Below are 15,270 nucleotides of genomic sequence, written 5' to 3'. Positions count from 1 at the left end.
ATGTACCCTAGAACTTAAAGTATAATTAAAAAAAAAAAAAAAAAAAAAAAAAAAAGAAAATTTAAGGCACGATACAAAAGATGATATATGTAGCAGAACAGGAGTACAGTTCTCTGCTATGTTCTCAGTTCTGACTTCTCTGTCTTCTCACCAGTCCACACCTTCTCACCCACCTTTCCACCCTTGCATAACTTTCAAATTCATGATAGGAATCACGTCAGTTTCCTTTTCATCATGTCGTTTATTCTTTCCAACATCTTACTTAAAAAAAAATTGCAACTGACCTCATTCTTTCCTCTGAACCTTTAAAAAACTTGCTTCTTTTAGTTATTTCTCTGTCTCTTTTTCCCTCTCCTTTCAATTACTTATTCATTTGTTCTTTCACCCTGGGTCAGGCATTATGCCAGATCTTGGGATGTGTAAGACAGTCCTTGCTCTAAGCAATTTCACCAGCAATAGGGGGAACGGGCAGGGGAAGGGGCAAGGGACATTTCAACCCAGTGCAGTAGCCATGGTATAATGGAGCCATGTCATCACTTGCCCGCTGCTGTCCAGTGGAGGAAGTAATCAACTCTGCTTTGGGTGAGGGGCTGGGCACAACTGGGAAGGTGATTCTCAGCTGTTTCCCAGGCTGACTTGGTGATAGGTGAAAGTCTGGGGGGACAGCAAATGAAGGACTTCAAAATAACCTGGTACATGGAAGGAATTCTAAATGGCATGATTGATGAATAACTTGCAAAAACTCTCTTGTATTTTGGAGCATTTCTTCCTCAGTGCAAGGCAGCATGCTATAAGCTGTTTTTCTCCAATATCTCATTCAACACATGCAATATTTTCATGAGGTAGGCACTAATACCATCCCTATTTTACTAATGAGGAGATCAAGGCTTTGAGAGGCCGAGTGACTTGTCCAAAGGAGGCAAGTAGCAAAACCAAGAAAACCCAAGTCTACTGAAGCGCTCAGTCTTAACCTCTAACCCTTTACCCCCTGCACCCTCAGCCTTAGTGTGGAAGGAGCATGAAATTCAAGGAGGTGAAAGGAGGAAGCACGGGTTGGCTGGGAAAGGAGGAAGAGCTCATGTTCTGGATGTCCCGAAGGTGTTTCGATCTGACTACACAACCCTCACCCTACCTTTTCCTCTTTTCCCCAAGGCTGTCTCCACATGTTTTCGCAGGACAGCTGGAGCACCCTGCAGCTTCTGCTACAAGTGGGGCATTCACTAGGAGATGGTGGGCTCCTCCCTCCACTCGGGATAGAGGGAGAGCTTCCTAGGCACAATGAATAAGTGGACTAGACTCTGAGAACCAGGTCAAGGTGAGGTTATGGGGAGCCAGCTTCCCAAACACACTGGAGTGGCACAGGAAGACACGCTGAGAGGTCAAGAACCACAACCCAGGTTGTGCTGCAAGAGATCATCAACTCCAAAAGCTATTTTTGGTTTCACAAGGATCAGGAGGATGAAGTCCCTTACCTTAATTCTCCAATCTCAAAATACTCCAGCTTTAGTTCAGGTAAGGACAGTTCTCAAGTCCATCCAGTGTGCTGAAGGGATATGTTTTTTTCAGATTAAAAGTGTCTAAATCCCAGGTGTAACAGGATTCTAGAAACACATAAAAAAAGGATACATATTAATATTAATGTTTACCTTGAATAGATTTGGTAATGAGATGTTTCATTCATTTAAAAGATAAAGACTGCATATTTACTATATGCTGAATGAGGAGCACAAGAAAGAGAAGACATTTAATCAGCAATGTTTATGTGCCAAGCACTGTGTTAGGCATTTTATATACATTAAACCATTTAATCCTATGAGATCGGTTTTGATATCCCCCATTTCTGAAGTCACACAGGCAGCCAGGCCAGAAGTGATGGTTGAATCTTTCTGACTCATAAGCCCCTACCCATTAATCATGTTTCCCTCCCCTACTATAGCGTTTTCATTCACCTTCTTCCAAGAAAACTAGGTAGAGATGAATAAGAAACATACCCAATAACTTCATTCTGAGAATGGCCAGTCCCTGGGTGCCCAGCCCATTTCACACACAGTGGGGATCCTGTGAGCCATGGAGGCTGCATCAGATTAACATTGTCGTAAGTTTTATCTGAGCCCAACACTGTCATCTGGTAACATGTGTTCCGTGGACCTCATGCATTATTCAGGAAACAAAAAAATGTAGCCCCACCACAGATTCTTAACTGATCATCAGGATGGCTAGATGAGGTGGTCAAAAGGGGTGGGACAGTGTGGAGAATGAGGTCCAGGAGCCACCCTTCTACGCTACCCTGAAGCAGCGCCTCGTACTCAGCCTGGGGGTTCAGGCACTGACCTTCTCCTGTCCTTCCAAGAACCGTGATGCTCCGGGGTGGCCCCCACAGAACACCCCATTCATACATTTACAATAGGGTGCCCTTTTCCCTTTTCAGGCCCCCAACCCCCTATTCTTTGGCAGCCAAATTGTGAATGAGATGAAGCTTAGCGCAGACTCAGAATAAAGAACCCTGCAAAGTTCTGAAGGGGAATTTGCTCTCAACTCTGGAATAGCTGGTGAAACATCCTTGCCCCACAGGCAAGAACAGAGGGTGGGGGGCTTGTATTCCCCACTTGGATTTCCTCATCTCTCCCCGAGGAACAACTTGGCCATAAGTGTCTTCTCTGAGGCCCTCTGGTTGTCTGTCATATTCCTTCCTTAGATGGGTTGGTATCACGGACAGGCCTGCAATGGTTCTGCAAGCCTCAGAGTCCTCGCCTCCTCCCATTCAGTGCTGGCTTAACGCATCCTGCACTCAGAGTCCAGTTCCCAGCAGCACAAAGTGAATTCCCCCTTACCCTGAAAAGTCCCCTTGACTAGCTAGGCACGCAGAAAGATGCTGTCCTCAGCGCCTCTGGGCTCCCCAGTGAGCAGCCTCCCACACGCCTCAGGCATTGTGACTGGGAAAGCACTTTTAGCCTTACTGTCAAAATGCATTTGCTTCATTACCCAAAAAGAGCAGAGGCACAGCCTCCTGGTGGATGGTGGGCTCTTCTCAGGCTTCCTGGGCTGGCGTCCCAGTTCTACTACCTAAAGAGACTTTTTAGGACCCTGAACAAGTACTCAAACTTGAGCTCTCTGAGCCTCAGTTTCTCATCTTAGAGGCTTGTTCCTGGTGTTAAGTGAGAATCTTTGCAGAGTTTAGCACTTGTCTCTGGATATTATAAGCCCATAGACATGTCAGCTTTTATTAGTACTACTTAGGCAAATGCTAGAAACTTAACTTCCTCCTCTCCTCCCAAGAGGAAATGGAAAGGCCTCCCCTCTCTCTATCTCACCACAGTGACGTAGTATAGGGGCTCACCACATGGGGCCAAGGGAACAAATGAAGGCAGTGAGATTGCCCCAAAGCCTGGGGCTTCAGTCAAAGGTTCTTAGCTCCAGGCCTGGCTGCCACCCTCCCTTCCCAGTGTACTCATCTGTGAAAAAAAGTGGATTCAAACATTACCCGTCTGCCAGGTGCGCTGACAGGATTAAATGAGACAGTGCGTAAAAGAGGCACTCTGTAAACTACCAAGGAAATCCAGCTAATTACAACAACAGCGCCTTTACTGGCAAATTCTGTAGAGGACATTTCACTAAGGACTGTTCTCCTGGGGCCTCACTGAACACACATACACAGAATCCCCAAGAAGTCAGGAGACAGACTTAACCTTTCTTCCCATTTTACAGATGTGGAAACTAAAGTTCAGAGGAGCTAAGGAGGCTGCCTGACACCAAGAGACAAATCCACAAATACAGGGCTGAAGTGTTGGTTTGCAAGCTGATGTCCTCTCCTCCCTCCCAGGGGCTGGGAAGAGGGGATTGCAATAACCCAGCATGTTGGCTCCTGCAGAAAAAAGACCCTTTTTCCAAGGCAGCCAAACTGATTAACGTTTTTAATTAATGTTTTTAGCCACACACACAAAACAATGTTCCATGGAAATTAAAGAAATTAAAATTTCTAAGCTTCTCCCAGGAGCTGCCAAGAATCCTGTGCAGACCAGGGTATTTGCAGCCCAGTGCAAAGCAGAAGGTCATAGCCCCACCTGAAAATGCTGAACCTGCTTAACAGGGGGTCACTTCCCACCCACAGAGTGACAGGCCACTAGGAGAGAACTTGCTCAGAAATATGCCAATGCCAATAATTGGTGGGAGAAGCAGGGAGTGAAGAGGAAGGTCTGATGGGAGGTGCTGGAGCCTGGGACTGAAGGGACAGTTGGCTGCCCCCAGTCCCTTTGGCTATCCTCTTACCTGACACAGTTCTCAAGGATGGGCTATCCACCTGCTGTGTCATTGACTGAGGTACCTGCACCTGATGTGGCCAAGCAAGCCATGGGCTTTCTAAGGACACTGACAACACTTCCCTGATGTTGCCTGGGACTGCAGAAAGTCATGCTGGGCCCAATGCTGTCCTCTGATGTCTGAAGAGCCTGAGTGCCAAGGCCAGGCAGACTCAGGATCTCCGAGGCTCCCAGGAGGTTCGGGACAGAGGTGTGTTCTGTGTTAACATCTGTTCTCCTCTGCCAGCAGAATATCAAGCATGCCACAGTTTCAGATCATCCATTCCTCTCCACAGGCCAAGAGGCAGGGCTGTATTATCTTCCTTCTCCAACCGGAAGGGGAATTGCACAGGGGCTAGGTAACCTGAACAAGGACAGGCAGTCCCACATGTAAGGTAGGTCTCTGTTGGGAAGACGGAGAGACCCAGGGTATAACACACAACACTGACTAATCACCAGCTCCGCTACCAGCAAGGTGGCTCATCCTGCACAGCTGCTGGCCTTGGATGCCACCAGAACGTGGCTCAGGCAGTGGGGCCAACTGGGTGGGCAGATGGCAGCGAGGACTAGCCACCAAGGCCTAGGGTAGAAGCCCTTGGCCACTTGGCAGGAGATAGTGAACAAGCTTCAAAATGAGCAATAGCACTTGCGTTCATGATGTAAAAATCATCCAAACACCATCGCCCACTGAAAATAGACCACGGAGGTAGACTAAGGTACCTTCAGGAGCTATAGATGGCAGAGAGTGGAACTGTTTTCCCTGGGAAGCTCCTGAGTGCAAGCTCCAGCTTTGGGATATGTTCTTTCCCTCTGGAGAAGGCCCCATAAAAGGACACAGAAACAGATACTGCTTCTCACAGGGAGTCAGCAGAACCTGGCCCCAACGCTTGCTAGATTCTATCAAATCCAGCAGGCTGAGCATGGGGTGCAGGGCGGGGTGGGAAGTGCATAGTCTGCCCAGCTCTGAGCCAGTCCCCGCCAGTTAGGAACTGTGTCAACATGGGAAGTCAGTCAAGCCTCTCTGGTCTTCACCTGTAAATCAAGGATTTAAAAAAAAAAAAAAAAAGCAGCTACTCAATCAGGCACCGGTGGCTCACACCTGTAATCCCAGCACTTTGGGAGACTTAGGCAGGAGGATTGTTTGAGGAGAGAAGATCGAAACCAGCCTGGAAGGTTGGGCGCGGTGGCTCATGCCTGTAATCCCAACACTTTGGGAGGCTGAGAGGGGAGGATCATGAGGTCAGAAGTTCAAAACCAGCCAGGCCAAGATGGTGAAACCCTGTCTCTGCTAAAACTACAAAAATTAGCCAGGGGTGGTGGCAGACACCTGTAATCCCAGCTACTCAGGAGGCTGAGGCAGGAGAATCACTGGAAGCTGGGTGGCAGAAGTTGCAGTGAGCCGAGATTGCACCACTGCACTCTTGCCTGGGTGACAGAGTGAGAATCTGTCAAAAAGAAAGGAAAAGAAAAGAAAAAGAAGGAAAAGAAGAAAGAAAGAAGGAAGAGAGAGAAAGAAAACAAGAAAGAAAGAAGAAAGAAGAAAGAAAGAAGAAAGAAAAGAAAAGAAAAAAAGAAAAGAAAAGAAAGAAAGAAAGAAAGAAAGAAGAAAGAAAGAAAAGAAAAGAAAAGAAAAGAAAAGAAAAGAAAAGAAAGAAGAAGGAAGGAAGGAAGGAAGGAAAAAGAAAAGAAAGAAAGGAAGGAAAGAAAGAAAAAGAAAGAAGGGAGGAAAGAAAGAAAGGAAGGAAGGAAGGGAGGAAGGAAGGAAGGAAAAGAAAAGAAAAAGAAGGAAGGAAGGAAAGAAAGAAAGAAAGAAAGAAAGAAAAGGAAAACAAAAGAAAAGAAAGGAAACCAGCCTGGCCAACATGGCAAGATCCCCATCTCTACTAAAAATACAAAAAATAGCTGGGAATGGTGGCGCATGCCTGTAATCCCAGCTGTAATCCCAGCTGCAGAACGCTTAATACAATCTCTGGCTCAGAGTGGGTGCTTGATAAACACTTTGTTATTCTCAGATTGTAATTGCTATCCTTATTCCTGTTGCCTGGTAAGCAAATTAGGTTTCAGAACAGATAGTCTGGATTTGAATCCTAGCTCTGCCACTTGCTGAGAATGTGACCATAGACAAACCATTTTACTTCCCGGATGCCTCAGTTTTCTTATCTACAGAAATGTGGGTGTGACCACCAGCCACAGGGGACCACTGAGGATTACAGAATAAAAGCGAGTGATGTGGTATGAGCTTTCAAAAATAGCAGTCTCAACCCAAATTGAGGACCATTTCTACAAAACAACTTACCTGGACTCTTTAAAAATGTCAAAGTCGGCTGGGCGCGGTGACTCACGCCTGTAATCCCAGCACGTTGAAAGGCCAAAGCAGGTGGATCACTTGAGGTCAGGAGTTCGAGACCAACCTGGCCAACATGGTGAAACCCCGTCTCTACTAAAATTACAAAACTTAGCTAGGCTTTGTGGTGCACACCTGTAAGACCAGCTACTCGGGAGCCTGAGGCAGGAGAATCACTTGAACCCAGGAGGTGGAGGTTGTAGTGACCTGGGATCAAGCCACTGTACTCCAGCCTGGGCCACAGAGTGAGACTCTGTATCAAACAAAACAAAACAAAAAAATCAAAGTCAAGTATAACTGGGGAACATGAGACACAGCCACTAAATGCAATAATGACCCATAATTGAGAAAAAAAATAGTCAAAAAGGACGTTACTGGGACTACTGATCAAATTGTGTGTGGCCTGAGGATTAAATAATACAATTGCGGCAATGCTAAATTTCCTGAGTTTGATGATTACACAGTCGTTATGTAAAAGAATGTCGTTATCCTTAGGAAACACACACTGAATATTTAGGGATGAAAGGGCATGTCTACAACTTACTCAAATGGGTCAGGAAAAAATAGTGTATTTGTTGCGGGGGGGTGGAGTATGAGCTAACAACTGATGATCTGGGTGTGCAGCAGTTCTTCATATCTTCATAATTTTTTCCTGCAAGTTTGAAATTATATTAAAATAAAGAAGGACCACAAGCTACAGCACAAGAGGGCGAGAACCACCCTGAAGGGCCTGGAGTATTGACTGTCCATGCAAGCAAGAAATCAAAGCCTTCCTCAAAAAACCTGTGTCACCTGAATTACAAATGTTAGGATTTATTATGTAGAAAACTACAAAGGGCAAGGCTGAAATTTCATTGGAACCACCACCTCTGTCTAAGAAGAAAGAAAAATGGGTGGCTACTACTGTTCCTACAGCCCAGGGCAAGGCTGACAGGGCCATCAGGAAACAATTAGGCCACATCCCTAGCCATCCAGCAGCCTGGCGCATAGGTGAGCTGGGATTTGACCACAGGCTGCCTCAACATGAGGCCAGAGGAGGGCAGGTACTCCAAGTCAAGCAGCAGCCAGCCTCAAGATCAGCCCTTCCTCTGAAGCCGAGGCCCCACACACTGTAACGCTGAGCCCTTAATATGGCTGCAAACTGCACGGGAGCCCAGACCCGTGTCTCCCTGCCCTGTGTACTCCCACCACACTGCCCCCAGCGCTGTGCACAACAGGTGCTCAACACTCGTCTGTAGATGGACTCATGGACACACATCTTCTTTTCAATAATGCACAGACTCTTTCAGGAAGAAGGACCAGGAAACTTGCAACAACTGCGTCCCAGGGAGGAGAAACAGCGGTCTGGGACATGAGGGTTGGCAGTCTTCAATGGAAAACTTTGTATACCTTTTGGATTTCGTGTCTTGTAAATGCTTTACTTATTCAAAAAGTTTTGTGTTGTTTTTCTTAATTATTTTAATTGATTCATTTATTTTATTTATTTATTATTATTTATTTATTTATTTTTGTAGAGGCAGAGCCTCACTGTGTTGCCCAGGCTGGTCTGGAACTCTTGAGCTCAAGCCATCCTTCCTCTCCTGCCTCCCAAAGTGCTGAGATCCCAGGCATGAGCCACTGCACCCAGCCATTTTGTTTTTTTAATACAAAAGGAAAAAAAAGAAATTGACAAAGTTACCTGTGTCAAAGTTACCTGTGAGGCTGCCATGTGTGTGAAGCCGTGAGTAATCCCACGCTACTTAATGCTGAGTCCCTGGCACACAGCAGTTGCTCGCTACGCTACACATCCTCCTGTTTTCAGAGGGTGAAGAGACTAGAATGATTAAAGACTCAGAGTCAGCAGCATCACTGATTTTACTGGAGTGTTTAGATTTGATCACCAAAAGTCCAGTCCTTATGTTTCTGAAACGCTAGAGCCACTGTTAAAACAAGGTCGGAAAGCCAGCAGCCTCAAGTAATCCTAACATCGTTACCCAACTCCAATAGGTGCCAGAAACTGTGAAGATGTTTTCATCCCTACAACAAGCCAAGAAGGTGGGTAGGTGCTCATATTATCCCCATCTTACATCTCAAGAAACCAGGTCACAGAATGGTCACAAAAGGCACCCAAGACCTCTGCAGAGGGAGAAGCCTGGTAGGTGAGGGAAGGAAGTTTAGCGCCAGAGACTGGGCTCCTAAAGTTTATACATCCACCTTGAAGGGAATGTGAGGACCACCACTGTCCCAGGAAAAAAGGATTTTGACTCAGAGAACCCTGGGTTCCAAACCAAGCTCTGTCCAAAAGCCACAGGTGTGGTCAGACAGCCTTGGTGGCACCACGTTGTGTGAGGACTGAAGAAGATAATATGTGAGGAAATGCTTTGGAAACTGTAAAGTGCCATGCAAATCTCACCATAGAAACAGAGGATGCAGCAGGGGTGTGGGGAGGAAGGAGGCATCTGGAAGTTCAACCTTACCGGGAGGTTTTCCCTGAGCCATTAGGAGTATTTCCCCTCCTAGTCTTCTACCTCAAACTTTCCTTTTTGTACTACTTACATTCAACTTTCCCTCAAAAACATCCTCCCACTTCAGAGGTGTTAAGTTATTAAGTCAGCCCTAAATGTAAATAGTTTTCATTTCTCTAACCCCAAAAACCTCCTTCCCGCCAGCATGCTTTGGTCTTGTCACCCAAAACATCAAAGCCATTGTTTTCCGTAAAAGCGTTCTGATCACTTGGGTGACTTGTGCAGATAAACACCACCCACCACATGCCAGGCTGTGCAGCACCTTCCTGGTGCCCTGTCAGGAGGTGAATGGGCCAGGAAAAAATGCCAAACTCTACTGGCAAATGCTTTGCACATGGTCACATGCCCTGCACCTCTCTCCAAGTTCTTTGGGTAGCCTTGGCCAGTCCCTTCCCCACCAGGGACCTCTTGCTAAGGAAGGAGGTTGGACCAAGCAATCTCTAGTTCTCTTTGAGATGTAAAATTCACTGATTCCATCTCATCCTCCCTGCTCAGAACTTCCTGAAACATAACAGTTCGTACACACACACACACACACACACACACACACACACAGAAGCTAAGTAACTGCGTACAAACTGGGCTCTAAGCCTGGGCGCGGTAGCTCACGTCTGTAATCCCAGCATTTTGAGAGGACAAGGTAGTGGATCTCTTGAGGTGTGAAGTTCGAGACCAGCCTGGCCAACATGGTGAAACCCCGTCTCTACCAAAAATACCAAAAAATTAGCTAGGTGTTGTGGTGGATGCCTGTAATCCCACCTACTCAAGAGGCTGAGGCAAGGCATCAGTTGAACCCAGGGGGTGAAAATTGTAATGAACCGAGATTGCACCACTGCACTATACCCTGGGTGACAGAGCGAGACTCCGTCTCAAACAAAATAAAAAAAAAAAAAAAAAAAAAGAAGCTGTAGTTTTTGGTGACTCACAGAGGAGAAAATATATTTTTCCACTTAGCTCAAAAGAATGGTTCCTCCATTCTTCAATTACTCAAATGATGTAATGATGTAAAGTCACCAAGCCAATGGGGCACCTGGGGAAGTTCCAGGCTCCTGGGAGTTCAAACATCAATGAAGGTAAGCGAAGCAGGGAATTTCCCACAGTGGACAGGTGCACCCAGAGGTGGGCTGCAACAGAGAGTCCCCCTCCCTGAGAAAACATCCCATATCCGTTCAACTCTCCAGATCAATAAGCCACCTTCTAGGGAACCCAAGAAACACTGAGCCCAACGCTGGCCCAGAGCCCATCGTCCAGGAAGTCACGCACCCAGTATGAAGGTTATCTCTTCCAGGAAGTCAATGTTGAGCCACCGCTCAGCCCAAACCCCTAGACTATAACCTCCATAAGGGTAGCAATCGTGCCTGGCATGTCATAGGAGCATAATACATCATAAATATTTGCTAAATGAATTACTCACAGTGCTTCCATAAAGCTTAGGTAATTCCATTCCCCAAAATACTGGGTGCTTTTACATACTAGATACTGGGGATAAAATGACAAACGAAGCAGATATTTGGCCAGGCACAGTGGTTCACACCTATAATCCCAGCACTTCAGGAGGCTGAGGCAGGAGGATCACTTGATGCCAGGAGTTCAAGACCAGCCTAGGGAGCACAGTGAGACCCCATCTCTACAAAAATATTTTAAAAATTAGCCGGATGCTGTGGTATGGACCTGCAGGTCTAACTACTTGGGAGGCTGAGGTGAAAGGATGGCTTGAGCCCAGGAGGTCGAGGCTGTAGTAGGCTATAATCATGAGGATGCACTCCAACCTGGGTGACAGAGCAAGACCCTTTCACTAAAAACAACCACCACAACAACAAAAAAAGAAAGCAGATGTTTCTCCATCCAGGCTTCTTCTAAAGCAGTTACTAAAGTGCTGGCAGATGACCATCAGCTCTCGGCCCTCTCTGGGAACTGCCTTGGCTGAATACAATCACCTTGTTCAAGATTAGGCATCCTTTGGGTTGAGGTGGGGGACACATGAAATGACTGATCAACCCTCACCTCAATTCAGGACAATTCTGAAGGATCAGTCTAGCTCCCAGGCTCCCCGGCATTGGCCTTTGTTGAGACATAGTTACAATTCCACTTCTCCCTCTGCCCAACTATGGTTTCTTCCCCTTCAGTTTCACAGCTGTTGATCCCTAAGGAATCCCATAATAATATCCTACTTGCTAATCTACATCTTAGCATCTGTTTCCTGGAGAACCCAGCCTGCATCGCGAAGGTTCATATGATAGATGTTCAGGCCTTGTGCCACCAAGATGAAGGTTCCAGGACCAGGAGGGCAAACATATCATAGCAAATGGGAGCTACTTTGTGGGAACACCTTGATGACAAGGATGCAAAGCCTGGGCTCAAGGCTGGGATCAACGGGCAAGGGTAGTGAGCAGTGTGCAAACACTCGTGATTGTTTGAATGCGTGGATGAATCCCAGCTCATTGAGTTAGAGACCCATTTTCTTCAACTTTATTCACTCAGCACCTAATATAAAAAAGGAGTTTGGTAAAACTTCTGTTGGGTGATTAGATGATGACTAGATGGACAAATAGACAGATGAACTTACACATTTGGTTGAATTTGTGGTTAGACAATAAATGAAAGATGATTATTTGATACAGGTTAAACTGTGTCATTTGTGTAAAGTATTAATCACAATGTCCAAATAACAATAATGCTAAAAATGGCAACTGCCAAGGCGGGAGGGTCACTTGGGGCCAGGAGTTTGAGATCACCCTGGGCAACATAGTGAGACCTACACACACACATACACACACACACACACACATAAAAAAATAGCAAGGCAGCTTGAGTCTAGGAGTTCAAGAATACACTGAGTTATGTTTGCGCCACTGCACTCCAGCCTGGGCAACAAAGCAAAACCTTGTCTCTAAAATAATAATAATAATAATGGTCTGGGTGCAGTGACTCACACCTGTAATCCCAGCACTTTGGGAGGCTAAGGAGTGTAGATCACCTATTTTCACGAGTTCTAGACCAGCCTGGACAACATGGTGAAACCCCATCTCTCCTAAAACCACAAAAAATTAGCCAGGCATGGTGGCACGTGCCTGTAATCCCAACTACTCAAGAGGCTGAGGCAGGAGAATCACTGGAACCCAGGAGGCAGAAGTTGTAGTAAGCCAAGCCCGCCTCTGCACTCCAGCCTGAGCAACAGAGCGAGACTCCATTTAAAAATAATAATAATAATAATAATAATAAACAAAAAGATGACAACTAAGCCTGGATGTAGTGGCTCAGGAATGTGCATTGGGAGGCCAAAGCAGGAGGATCACTTGAAGCCAGAAATTTGAGACCAGCGTGGGCAACATAGTGAGATCTTGTCTCCACAGGAAAAAAAATAAAAAAATTTCTTTTTTTAATTAGCCAGGTATGGTGGTACACACCTATAATCCCAGCTACTCAGGGAGACTGAGGCAGAACGATTGCTTGAGCCCAGGAATTTGAGGCTGCAGTAAACTATGATTGCACCACTGCACTCCAGCCTGGGTGACAGAGCAAGACCCTGTCTCTTAAAAAAAGAGAGAGAGAAGTAAGCTACTCATGGAGAACTTCCTATAAGAGGTAACTTGTGATCAGCAGCTTGAAAGAAGGGACATTGTGCAGTAGGCATACAAGAGAAGAGAAGAGCAATAAGACATTAGCACATAAGCCCTGACTCTGCTCTGCTCATCAGATGCTGTGGTAAATATAACACTGTCACTAGGATAGCCCAGCAATGCATGGGGAAGCATGCTGTCACCTAACACCCATCACTATGGATGTGGATGAGAACATGCCTGCAACCAGGGTAGATGAACAGTTGACAGAAGGCACCGAACTTACAACTGCGGTTTACAGACTTAATCCTATAATGATATGAAGCCTTCAAGCTTATGGAACTAAGGTGTTGGGTGACAGCTAATACTGCAAGTATCAGAACTGATACAAGATGTCTTTTTTTTGAGACAGAGTCTGGCTTTGTTGCCAAGGCTGACATGCGGTGACATGATCTTGGCTCACTGCAACCTCCGCCTACTGGGTCCAAGAAATTCTCCTGCCTCAGTCTCCCGAGTAGCTGGGGTTACAGGACTGTGCCACCATGCCAGGTTAACTTGTTTGTATTTTTAATAGAGACGGGGTTTCACCATGTTGGCCAGGCGGGTCTCAAACTCCTGACCTTAAGTGATCTGCCCACCTCAGCCTCCCAAAGTGCTGGGATTACAGGAGTGAACCACCATGCCCAGTCAAGATTTCTTAAATAATCCAACCTTTGGACTGTTCATAGTTTCTTCAGGTATCTCCTGCAGTAGATGGGGGCTTAGGAAGTACCTGGAGCCTCCTTTCTGAGAAAACAGCTTCAGGGGCAGAATCCACACTTGAGAAGCCCAGACTCCAGCTTCAGTTTCCCCCAAGAAAATGTACAGAACCTAAGGGCCATCCTCATTCAGATGCCCACCAGACCTACGGGGCATCCTTATTTCTGAGGGTGATCCCTGGAGAAATAGATGAGAGAATTAAGGACAAGGGGAATAAATTAGAGGCTGGGCTTTGTGCAAACAAGAGTAAATGATGAGGACAATAAGAAAGGGATAGTACAGTTTGGCTGGGAAAATTATAAAACCAGTGGCGTCACAGAGGCTATTTGCTAAGTGGTACGATGTATTCTAGAGAACACTGATGCTTTTAGCCTATTACTACATATTGTGGATCTGGGATCACCTAAAACACCAAATACTGGGGCTGTCAGAGATAGCAGGTGGGATGGCAACTCAAAAAACCAAACTCCAGGGCAGGCTGGGATGCTGTGTGTCAGGCTGAAGGTCATAAGTCACAAAGAGGCAGTAAAGCTCAGAGCTGAAGCAGACAGGCTTTGCTGCTGAGCTACCTGGGCTGGAACGGAGTCTCCACCACTTCCTTCCTGTGTGACCTCTGTGTGGCAGAGCAACAAGCACCTCTCTGAGGCTCAGACCTGATCTGTGATACGGGGATAAGGATTCAGAGCCCCCAAAGTGTCTGTAGGAACTGAACATGACCTGTGCCAAGCCCCTGATGCCTGGTTAGTGTTCAATAAACAGGTGCTGGTGTTATTATAATCATAAGTCACGGTGCCGCCCTTTCCAACTGTACTCCACACATCTCTAGGGGTTGAAAAGAGCCTCCTGAGTGACTTCTGGGGGCCAGATGGAGATGGGAGGTTCAGCAGGGCTACAACCCTGTTTTTATCAAAGCGGCTCTCCTTTAACCAGTTACAGGTATAAAGCTTGCATATAAAATTTCAGTAGCCAGTGGAGTTTGAGGGCTTTAAGATAGCAGAAGCACTTCAAATATTCATCCTCTTGTTTATTAGTAATAATAATAAACACTCAAGAAAGCAAGGAACTCATCTAAACTCACCTGGCAAGTCAGAGGCAGGGAAAGGGAAGCTGCAGCTGCTGGCCCTGAATCTCCCACACAGGCAATTAAAGCTGCTTTGGAGAAGGGTTGGAAGAGATGACCTCTGAGGTTTCTTTTAACTCTGAGATTCTGCAACTGTAAGTTGAAATTCTAACTCCCATCCTTTTATTCCCCCTGAGTTGAACGTGGGCATTTCTGCAAACCCAAAGATGTAAGTTCCACTCTTCCTTAGAAACAACAAGGCTCTTTAAAATGCATCCTGGCTTCTCCCTGCCAGCCTCAGCCTTCCTACAGAGGAAGGTTCCAGCTGGAGAGCTAGGGAGGGCTCCAGGCACTCAATGTCAGACAGGCAGCGATCAACAGGGCTAGAGAAGCCTCAAACTCCACAGGATGTGGTGAGTGAAGCAGCAAGAGAAAACCAGAAAAAACCATCCAGAAACACAACAGCCTCACAAATAAAGAGACAACATGAACACACAGGGACTTTTCTTCTCTTCGTTTTTCAAGCTAGGAAACCCAAAAATAGTTGAAGGAGCTGTATCTCAAAGCTTTCTGAAGAAAAACCCTGCCTAGCTCATCAGACAAATCCAGGGGGACAGCAGTTAAGTTTGAAGTCATAAAGACCACAAGGCTAGTTCAGTGATTTCATGCAGGACCCCACGACGTGAAGCGCAGGGTGTTGTAATCCCAGTCTTCAAACTCAGGGGCCCGTGTGCTAAGCTGAATTTCA

General features: G+C 46.2%; 1 long non-coding RNA gene across 1 annotated transcript in view; it reads right to left on the bottom strand.

The window, feature by feature from the left end:
* LOC117079261 overlaps positions 1 to 15,060 on the bottom strand; it is a 140,233-nt gene extending 125,173 nt beyond the window's left edge. Inside the window, exons 1-2 of the long non-coding RNA XR_004435342.1 lie at positions 14,541 to 15,060; positions 1,473 to 1,601 (exon numbers count right to left, since the gene is read on the bottom strand). This is a non-coding gene — a long non-coding RNA (uncharacterized LOC117079261). The remainder of the gene's footprint in view (positions 1 to 1,472; positions 1,602 to 14,540) is intronic.
* Between the last annotated feature and the right edge of the window lie 210 nt (positions 15,061 to 15,270).

The sequence above is a fragment of the Trachypithecus francoisi genome, unplaced genomic scaffold, assembly GCF_009764315.1.
Source record: "Trachypithecus francoisi isolate TF-2019V2 unplaced genomic scaffold, Tfra_2.0 Lachesis_group7, whole genome shotgun sequence".
Lineage (NCBI taxonomy): Eukaryota > Metazoa > Chordata > Mammalia > Primates > Cercopithecidae > Trachypithecus > Trachypithecus francoisi.
The sequence above is the reverse complement of the archived record's forward strand: the minus strand, read 5'-3'. Positions and strand labels throughout refer to the sequence as shown.